This window comes from Sardina pilchardus, chromosome 9, assembly GCF_963854185.1.
Source record: "Sardina pilchardus chromosome 9, fSarPil1.1, whole genome shotgun sequence".
Taxonomy (NCBI): Eukaryota; Metazoa; Chordata; class Actinopteri; order Clupeiformes; family Clupeidae; genus Sardina; species Sardina pilchardus.
The window spans coordinates 29,844,327-29,855,478 of record NC_085002.1 but is presented as its reverse complement, the minus strand read 5'-3'; positions in this window follow the sequence as shown (position 1 = coordinate 29,855,478).

Genomic DNA, 11,152 nt, shown 5'->3' with positions numbered 1-11,152 from the left:
TTCTTCAGCCAGAGGACAATTTTGCATTCCTGGGGTAACTAAATTACAGCCAGGAATGAATTTACTGTGGTTATAATGCTCAAATTATGTCCCCCTTCTTTTCATTTTGAGGCTTGGGGTTAGATTTGTTTATTTTATCAAATAGGTTCAGGGCATCATTAGTGTTTGAAGGGAGAGTGCAGTCTCTTCAGAAGTTAGATATTGACTGGCCATTATAGTTTTTTGTCCATTGTTATGACTAACAGCAAATGTTTGTTTCTTGTAGTTGACTTCTTGCACCGACATCCAAATAGAATTAGACATAAAACTTTTGGGGGGGAATAAGGCAGCCACTGAAAAAAGATTGGTATGTGATTCTGCTGGTGTTGTTTCCAGAGTTAAAGGGAGTATTTTTTTTTTTTAAGTAAATGTTTGTACATTCCATCATGTCATTCTTTCTTTCCTCTATCCAACAATTACTCTCATATTGTTGGCACATCAATTCTTGTGACTTAATCCTTATGAAATTATTTTAACATTTCTTTGATTTATCGTCATTAGCTCTCTTGGATGTGGATAGTAGCCTAGTTATTGTGAACGGACAGTGACTGGAGGATAAAAATATAGCATGAGTATTACATTTTAATTCTATATTACATTGAGTTGACATACAGGGATATTAGGATGATGTTTGATGTCAATTTAAGTCTTGTTGCCTGCTATAATAATTATCATAATAACATATTTTGAGACATAATCTCAAAATGAGGCTGCAAAGCAAGATTGTCCTCTATGCATGCTACTCTCTCACACGCAGATTCTGCGCATCTTAAAACAGTGAAGCAGTAAATGTCTGTAAAAAGGCATGTTAGTCATCCAGTGATGGAAACAAGGCGAACCACTGTTTTCTGAGGTTTTGAAAGACCCTGGAGATTGGATATGCTTTTGGTCTTGATTTGACTGAAATGTTATTGATAGTGAGACTATTGAATCTGCCAATACGCCATCAGAGCGTTGACGTGCTCAAACTGCTCCATTGGACTTGATAGCAGTGAAGACAACGTCCTCCACTGAACTTGTGATGTAATTGTCACATTTTTATCTTAGGTCCTGTTTTTCACAAAATCATCTTACTGTGACCTTGATGACAGTGGACCCTGCAAGCTCTCGCACATTATTATCCTCCTTGCACTCTAGCCACTGGAGGTTTCATGTTTTGTTAACTAATAATGTCAATCAAAGTTAGTCACTGAGTCACTGAGCTTAGAGTCCATTTTCTGCCAAATATAATAGAATTCAGAATGGCTAAACACACACAGTGAGTCCACTGGGATGATTCCATAATCAAACCACCTTTGAATCATTTAGCATTGAACTCCCAGTCCTGAAATAACATGGTTTACCATTAAACCATTGACGAACAAAACCGTCATTCATTTAATTAATTGATCGTTTGGCAAAATACACCTCCTTGGGCTGCGTGATCTCCTGATGTAAGTGATAGGTCTGCCTTTGATAACGGTTGAAGAGAGGAAGGGGCCTATGTGCGCATGACAACATGTTAAATGTACAACAGATGCTGCCTTTAGCCGTGTGAGTTATTGGCTGGTTAGTGGCACGCCATGGTGCCTGTATCTGCTCAGTGTTGTGTGGACACTTCATGTCTCATCTCAGCTGCACTCTTCCCACATGGCGAATGCCATACAGACCGCCATAAGTGTGTGTGTGTGTGTGTGTGTGTGTGTGTGTGTGGAGGAGTGGGGGGTTCTGCTGTTTTATGTTTGCGAGTTTTGCTTTATCTGGATTTTGTTTTGTTCAGGGGAAAGTGGTTTCAGCATAAACTTCCCGCTTGTGTCAGAGAAATTTGGATTGTTGTATTTCCCTCAGTGCATGTTTGGAACTAATAGTTTTGTCATTTTAATTGTTTCGTATGTGAATGGTCAACTTTGTCTTTGTTGCACAATATTGCGATTGAATTTCAAGATCACAAATATAGGCGATGGGTGATAATAGACCTGAAAAAGACATGAGATTGTGGGAAACTGAAATGAAAAACTATGAACTGATGACTAGTATGTGGACATAAGAGAAGGACATATGGTTTTGACATCAGGTATACGTCTACTCGCCATGTTCTATGTTATGTATACAGTATATTATATTCTTAACTGGAATGCAACTTTGAATTAAACATTCCTAATCATCTTGATCACACACCATCCCTACATTTTACTTTGCTGTACAGTGTTTTATTTGATTGTCGGATGACAACTGAAGAAAATCTGGGACTGAGTGTTTCAAAAGCCAGTAGAAACCAGAGTGGCTGTCTAGCTAAAAGGGGGTGATCAGACAGGACACGCTTTGCCGTTTATAAAATGCGAGGTACACTATGTTTTCACTTTTTCCGCTTTGAGATCAACTTTTTTCAATTCGAGGTGCTCAAGGCACCTCTGCAAAAACACGAGGCACAACAGGCGCACAAAGTGTGAGACGCTCAGGGCGCATAAGCAGCGTGCAAAACGCTTAGTGCCAATACGGCACAGCGTTGAAAAGGCACACCGCATCCTGTCTGATGGCCCCATAACTCAACAAGAGCACAACGCAACGTCAATGTTTTCTGATTGAATCTGGACTGCTGTTTTTAGATCTACAATACATTTAGCACTAATTTCCCCTTTGTTTGTCTCCAAGTTATCGCATACAGTATATGGCATTGAAATATATCTTGGTCCCTGAGATAACAGCAGTTTCATCTGGTTGTGTGAACTCTCATATCAAAGGATTTCAGATCAAAGATAGTGAATTGACATAGACATTAGGCACTATCATGTTGTAAAAATGTCCCTGTAGATTGTCCAGATATTCAGCAATGAGTTGGGTGCAGGGTACAGATTTTGTGTCAATCCCACACAACCATAATTTGTCATAGAATCAGTTCCATTCTGGTCCCCAGCTATTGGCCAACCTAACCAATGAGTCATGTCCTAGTGGTTGAGATTCTTCCAGTAACTCTGAACATTATTTGTGTGTTTCCATCATAGAAACCAGGGCGAATCAAAGTTCAAGGCAGTGAGTTCCCATGACAATGTTGGTACCTACTTCTCACCAAACGGAGTGGAGTTATTGCTGTAAATGTTACCGATATGCCAAACAAAAGCATGAGTGACGGATGGCCATGTTTAAAAACAGACTACTGACAAGCATGCATGTTCCTGGATGAAATAATATCCTATGACAAAATGGAAAATTAGAACACAAGAAAGGATATTGGAAATGGATATGCAGGTCATAAGCTATCTACAAGGACAGAGATGAATGACACATCATCACAATAATTTGTTTAAATTATACACTGTAAATAGTCTATCAGAATATCATATCCAAACATCAGTCAGTTCAGCAGTTCAGCCAGTAATGGTTGGCTCTGTGGAACAGTACAGTCAGCGGTGACATGCTGCACTAGTCCTGTGGATGCACCGTGTGTTGGCCACACCCTGGGTGCCAGGTGAAAGAATGCATGGATGACTCACCATAATCTTCAGCTGCTATGTTATCTCCAGGAGTTTGTGTCTCTGCCAAATCGCTGCCAAAACACCTTTTTTTCTACGAGATCACACCCATTCATTCATATCTGAATTCATCTGTTTTACGGACAGTTAGCTTTTGCAAAACAACTCCCAGGTGTTCACATATTTCTAGAATTATCTTCTGCACATCAACACCAGAGAAGACAAATGGAGGTCTTCATCTGTCCTCACAGACATCCAGCATTCTATCAACCATTTTAGTGCTGCCTTCACTGACTACAACTGCATAGGGATTAAACTGATTAGAGAACATTAATCTGCGCAGATATGACCATGTTCATCTCTCAGAGTTAACGTCTCACACATGTTGCAGATTCTGCGTCAAAGGAACTCTTTTAAGGAAATTCTACGTCAAATCCAAAATTAACCTACTTGGACAGCATGTGTCTTATCCAGTGTTCAAAGCATTTTCAACCTGGAAGCATCCAATTTACCAACTACCAAATTCATTACAGATGCTTATTTACCCTTAAGTATAAATTAGCCCCATATCACTTATCAGTTCATCTCAACTTTCGATTTTAAAATCCACACACGTCTGTTTGCTGTGCCAAGGCTTGCGCCTTCTTACTTGTGCCAAGGTTTATTTAGCCTGATTTTCATTTTAACTTCATAAAATGTGTGACATGAGAAAAGAAAGAACTTGTAAAAAAACAGACATGCTCAACACCTTAGTGTACTGTAGGTTCAAGCTGGCCACTAAATTCTCATGAGGGTCAATATAAGTTTATGAATAAATATAGTTCTTTTCTGAGCTTTCTTCACCCCGAGGTGCCCTTGTTCAGCGTGATTATGGCGCGTCCACGGATTAAGAAGCAAGAACTTGTTAATGACTCTGAATTTCTCAGCTGTCTACTTCCACTGATGCATTTGCCTGAAATTCTGATGTCCAGAAGGTCTGTGATTTCCATGTAGCGCCTACATTTTTTCCTATTGTGTTCACAGACATACATGCAAACTGTTCAAGCTTGTCATCTGAGACTGCTATCAGCGCCTCAGGTGGGAAGCAGATGTGCTGGTCTGGAAGGGTTGTCTGAGTATGGATCAAGCCTTGATGTATGGATGAGTAGGAGATCCCCAAAAAGGAAAACAGCATAGTGGTCATGTGAACCCACCCAGCAGTCAAAATGAGCATGTATTATTGAAAAAAGTCATATTGAGGGAGAAGAGCCTAGTTTGCTATGTTTTTTTTTACCCTTTCCCATCAAACTCTACAACCTAAAGGGACTGTCCACTAAATCACGTGTAGGCCTATAATAGAGATACCTAATTTCAGGGAAGGAAAGCTTGGGGAAAAAAAAAAAAAAACCTCTCCCCGTCAGACATGAGAGATAAACGTGTTAAAGGGCCTGGCCCCATAACACAGCATGAAAAGATCATCTTTCTTACAGGGCCTCCTGTGGAGCTTACAGCTGTGTGCATCTGATAGATTGTGGTCACACACCTATAAAGAATATCATAACACACACCGTTTTGTTTAAATGTGTTGAAACAATCGTAGCTGATAAATACAGGCATACTTTGTCCATGCCATGAATCAGCAAAAAACACCACAACATATTTAATCGCTACATTTTCAAAACCACTTAAATATATTGTTCCTTCACATTTTCCAAAGGGTGTACTATCAAATGCATAAAGAATATCCATTTTCTGTGCATAATGTCTGTTTTAGCAATTGCTTTGGAACTGTGAGCTTTGTCTGAATCTCCTCAATGAATCTTAATTCTGGAGTCTTTTAGAGGTGCTAACAGGAAGGGTTCAACTGCTTAGGACAAAGTTTAGCAAAGACTTACACAGGAGCACAGCATTCTCAATCAGAAGCATGTGTTGCACCTGGACACTGGGTGTAGACTGCATGTGGTTGCAGCCTCTGTTAAGCAAAAGCATGCCGGGGACTTGGAAGTTATCACATTGTTTAATGAACAGTTCATTCCATGTCTCACGAAGAGAAGGTGACGGCAGATTTAAAGATATTTACTCTATCATAACAGAAGGATTTCCCAGGATTCTGCATCATATGTGCCTTGTGAATTGCCTATTTGTAGAGCATTTATTTATTTCAGGACACCAGTGGTGCTAAACAACGTGTACAAGGCTTTTGTTTCCTCCACATGAACAACATAAACAGACAGAGCTACTACTGATATAAATTGTTGCAATATGAAGGACTGGCACAGAGGAGTGGTAGGCTAAGTTTAGTTTGAAGGGTTTTGAAGCACACAAGGGAAAAGTGTTGTTCCTGTGCAAAGGGCTCCATTGGGGTTTCCTTAATGAGCCCCAGACTTAACGCATCGTTATCGTTAAAAATGACCTGTACGTTCTCACGTTCAGCATAGGCCGGAGCAGTGTTGCCACATGTGTCATAATTCCCTGTGAACAGGTAGCAAATGTGCTCTTGGAGCAAACGCATGCAATAAGACAAGATGCAGAGCAATGAAGATGTCGACTAACAAAAAGGAGAATAGTTTGCTAAAATATTACATGCGTGAAAATACCAGTTGGTGCAATTCCTGGGACAATGCAATCTCTTTTATGTCACACTATGTGTGCGTATTGAATAACCAATGGCGAGAACACACAATTCAATATAACATCTAAAACTGGAAAAAAAACTATGGGTTCTTTCAAATGTTTGCTAGGACTTAACTCAAAAGGCCAGACCCACGTCAGTTCCATTATGTAACGAGGAGCTGATGTCTGTGGCCATCATTTGAAAACATTTACGTTCAGATCTACATTTTCACTTCCAGCCTGTCCAGGGGTTCAGATTGTGCCCAGAAGCTGCTAAAGATTGGCCCAGGTTAAAAGATCTTTGCAAAGTCAGTAAATTAATTTTGCCAAAACGTGGGGCACCAAGTTGATGGCAGAGAGCACATCTCTGAAATTAACTTCTGTGCAATGTGTTTCCTATATTTGTAAAGGGGAAACAGATGGCAGTGTTATCATTCCTGGAGGTTTACGAAACTTTGCTAAGCCCACGATGAAAGTGGAGACCACATTTTTCAGTGATTTATTTCAGCACGGCAAACCACAACAGAAATACTCATTTGTGGCTATCTCTGTATAAAGTGTGCATCAGAGTAAATGGGTGTTTTTGATTATTAAAGGTTACTTATGCCAGTGATGAAAACTGGATTGTTGCTAACCAAAGTGCTCTGTTTCCACTGGTATATGATATGGAGCTCAGGGTACAATTTGTGGTTTGATGTTTGTCTTTATTTTCACAAGAGCAGTTGTTGTTCTTGAAAGGTTTTTTGCTATCTTTAGTCAAATGACTTATGTTTGGCCACATAAATATAGGATACACAGGCAATCACTTGTCACAAAAATTGTTTTATAAACAAATTGAGTCTTGCTGTCAGTAAAAACACAATTGTGGACTAATATTGTGGACAATAGTCTAAAAACAATGGAATGAAAGGATATGTCACACACCTCTACTGTGGATCTAGACTGAGTAAACCTAGCCCGATCTTCCGCTGATTGGATTTTCTCCCTGCACCTCAGGCTGGAAACCTGAACATTTATCTCTCCTGCTTCCCTTACAAATGTGTAGGGACCAATCACAAACCGTCTTATTCACCTGGCACACCTGGATCATTGGTCTGATGGGTTGATAGACTATCCAGGTGTACAGAGTCATTCAAACTATTCCCATCGATCATGCCTCTTGTGCAGTAGAAATACAGCGCAGACTCCCCACAATGTTCAATCTCAACCTTGGTCCAGACGATTGTGGATCCTACCTACCTAATTCAATATACCCAGGTGTTACTTGTTGAATGGCCTTGGCAAAAGACATGTTGTAATTTCATAGATAATTTGTGTATAAGCCGCAGGACAGTGTTTTCTATATACAAAATAAAACCCATATTGTTCCATACTAGCACCCCCATGTATTAAAGCAACACTAAACAGTTTTTTGTACCTTGAAATGCTGTTTCTAAAATCATTTCAGTGGTTCATCAACTCGTAAATAAGGTGAACGGCACTTCTGCATTTGCTTCGCAGCTCTCTATCGGCTATAATCGCACTATGTAAGTTTACCAGATCGGGTAGCGGATCTGTATTCGATGGAATGAGACATAAGAAAATATAAATTTGATGTGCTGTAATGTCGCAATACATCATAGCCTACTTTCATAAAATCAGGCAACATACTATACTCTTGTCTGTGGACATCGTTATTTGCCGGATAAACAAATAGCATGCGTGGAACAGAGGAAAAGTGCTTTAGTGTTTCTTTAACTTCATAGCTGGTGAAATTTTGCAGAATCAATGTACTGTATATACCGCGGCTAATACTTGGGAAATTGTGGTACACACATAAAAGCTATTTCTTCAATGGCCTTCATTCCAGCAAGCTAATTGATTTAGCGCTTTAGCTTCATCAGCTATCAGACAGAACACACCTGCCAGAGTGTACGTTTGGCAACCTCCCATTAGACTTAGAAGAGAAATATTTTCTTAATCCAGCTTGAAACTATCAATGATAGCTGTCTTCTGTCACAGATGCTATTCAGTATACAGTATGCTCCAGGAGGTATGTCCTCTCCACAGGGGTCCCCCAGGGCTCAGTGCTAGGCCCCCTGCTCTTTGCTATCTATACCACCTCCTTGGGACAGATCATCCGCTCGCATGGCTTCTCATACCACTGCTATGCTGATGACACACAGCTTTCCTTTCCACTGGATGACCCCTTGGTCTCCACACGAATCTCAAACTGCCTCTCAGACATATCAACATGGATGAGGGCACACCACCTGAACCTCTCCAAAACAGAATTGCTGGTCCTCCCAGCCAAACCTACAATACATCAAGACATCAACATCAAAATCGACTCCTTGTCTGTTGCACCCACCAGGACTGCAAGAAACTTAGGAGTCGTTCTTGACAACCAACTGACCTTCTCCTCTCCGATCATGTAGCCTCAGTAGCCAGGTCATGCCGCTACGCGCTATACAACATACGGAAAATCAGGACCTACTTGACTCAAGATGCTACCCAACTCCTGGTACAGGCAATAGTCATCTCTCGACTTGACTACTGTAACGCCCTCCTGACAGGTCTCCCAGCCTGCGCTGTAAAACCCCTTCAAATTATCCAGAATGCAGCGGCACGCCTGGTCTACAACCAACCCAGAAGGGCGCATGTCACCCCACTGCTCATCCAGCTACACTGGCTACCGCTGGCCGCCCGCATCAAATTCAAGACTCTAACGCTTGCCTACAAAGTACTCTCCGGCTCTGCCCCCACCTATCTGAATGCCCTCATACAGGCATATGCTACCACACGATTGCTGCGCTCCTCAGCTGAGCGACGGCTAGCTCTTCCGCCAACACGCTCAGGTCAATCCAAACTTTTCTCATCTGTCGTCCCTCGTTGGTGGAATGCACTATCTGTTCCTACTAGAGCAGGGACATCCCTAGCCATCTTCAAAAAAGGTCTGAAAACCCAGCTCTTCAAAGAACATCTCCTCTCATAGCACTACTTCAGACAATCGCACCCATTCATGCACTTATTACACTCATTTATGCACTTATTACACCCATTGATGCACTTATTGTGGCTTTTTATGTTGTTAGAAATGCTCTTAAAAACCTAAATATTTTTTTCATGTTGTAAGTCGCTTTGGTTAAAAAGCGTCAGCTAAATGAAATGTAATGTAATGTAATGTAATGTTGGACTGCATTGACTGATTTTCAATTATTACTCCTTTCAAGGCGACTGAATATTTGGTTTTTTTTTTGTCTGTTTGGTTTTTTACACAGTAAGTTTGTCATAGTTTGTTAGACAATTGCAGGGGGTCGCATCTCCTCTCTCAGAATGGGCGGCCTGTTTAGAAATTACTATTCAAAAGGTTTTTTTTGTAACCAGAAACTATATTGTAACTATGGCCATTTATTGTTAACTTTTTTAAGCCTTAAACTCACTGACCCTAACCTGATACTGCATACCGATGTTGTCAGCCTGCACCAGTGTCTAAGCATAAGCAACCCTGGATTCAGCACAGTACCTACAGTGTTGTTCATCAGTACTTAAGAGTTTGAATACTGTATCATGCTGAGGAGGTATACACGCCACACCTCAGAGGATGATACATCTCACTCAATGAAATATACATCACCTTCTCAGCTTTAGTCATCCTGCCTTCCTCTGTGACACAATTGATCATGTTCACCCATGTCTTAATATAGAGCAGCTCATGCTATGCAAAGAGAAAGAAACTGTACATCCCTCTATTCTTTTATCAGCGGGGATTAGAAACAGTTCAAAGAATGAAAACAAAAGCTGGAAACGAACAACATTTTTGGATGAACGTAGGCTAATCAAAAACGGGAACAAAACCAAAACCAAAAAGTGTTATTTCCAATTAAAGATAACCGGTTAATAGCGGTATTTATCGTTCCGATTAAGCTTTCTTTGGGTTTCATTCAAAAGTCCATAGGCTTGGAAAGACCACACAATGTTCCCCAGAACCATTATTCCGTGTACAAACAGTGGGGGGGATGAACTTTTTGAGTTCTTTAGAGTTGACTGGCACCATTATGTCATGGGTCATGCTAACGTTAGGATTTTGGTGACCTAAGACACATCTGTAAAATGGACAGGGTGGAATAAGTTGAATAGAATGGATTTAGTCAGATTTTGTGAATCCGTGTCTTCCCTGTAGGCCTATAATAGACCTATACTGAGTTGATAACAAGAAATGTCATATCCAACACTATCTAACTGCCTTGTAGCCTAAATTACAGAAACATTGTGTGAAATAACCACCACCAGACACTAGGAAAATATTAATAATAGTGTCATGCAGCTGGTGGCACCACATAGGTTAGGCTATTAGAGGGCTTGTCTGTGCCTGAATTTAGGCTATCAGACATTTTTGAAGATCTAATATTTTATAGGCCAACTGCCTTCAAAACTCACCCTACACCTGAATTCAGGCACAGTGTTTTTCACAGTTAGCTTTGATATCTAGTGTGCATAGATTTAAGATTTAAGGCTGTTGGGCCCATAAATCAAGGCAATGTCATTTTTGAACTCTATTAACCTTTCTATAACGTTCAAACTGTTTACCATTTAGAGAGGCCTTGGACCACTGAAACAGGAAGTTCTGTTTTTGCTCAGAACAAACCAAAATTCTGTATTCAGTCCCTGTTCACCAGGTCCCTTTAGGTGTATAAAATCAAGCACCTAGATTATGAAAGCAGTCTGTATGGCGCTTGATTAATACACCTGTGGAAAGGGACCTGCATGATGACACCCATGAACTCCTACTGGCTGTTGTGTATGTATGGTTACTACACCTCCCATGATGCATTGAGCTAGGGGAGCTATATAATAGATGAGATCCCACATTTCACTCTCTTGACCACCAGGTTTTGGGCAGGAAGCCTACTGTAACATGTAGTAGTGAAATAAACTAAAGCTCATTTTTACTAGCATTTTCGACCGCTATCTTTCATCTGTTGATGAGTGCCCCACTTGGAGAAAACACTGGCAATGCAGTGGCAGTGCAAAAGTACTTGGATAGTGTATGTATGGCCTTAATTACTGTATAGCTTGATGAATGTGCTCTG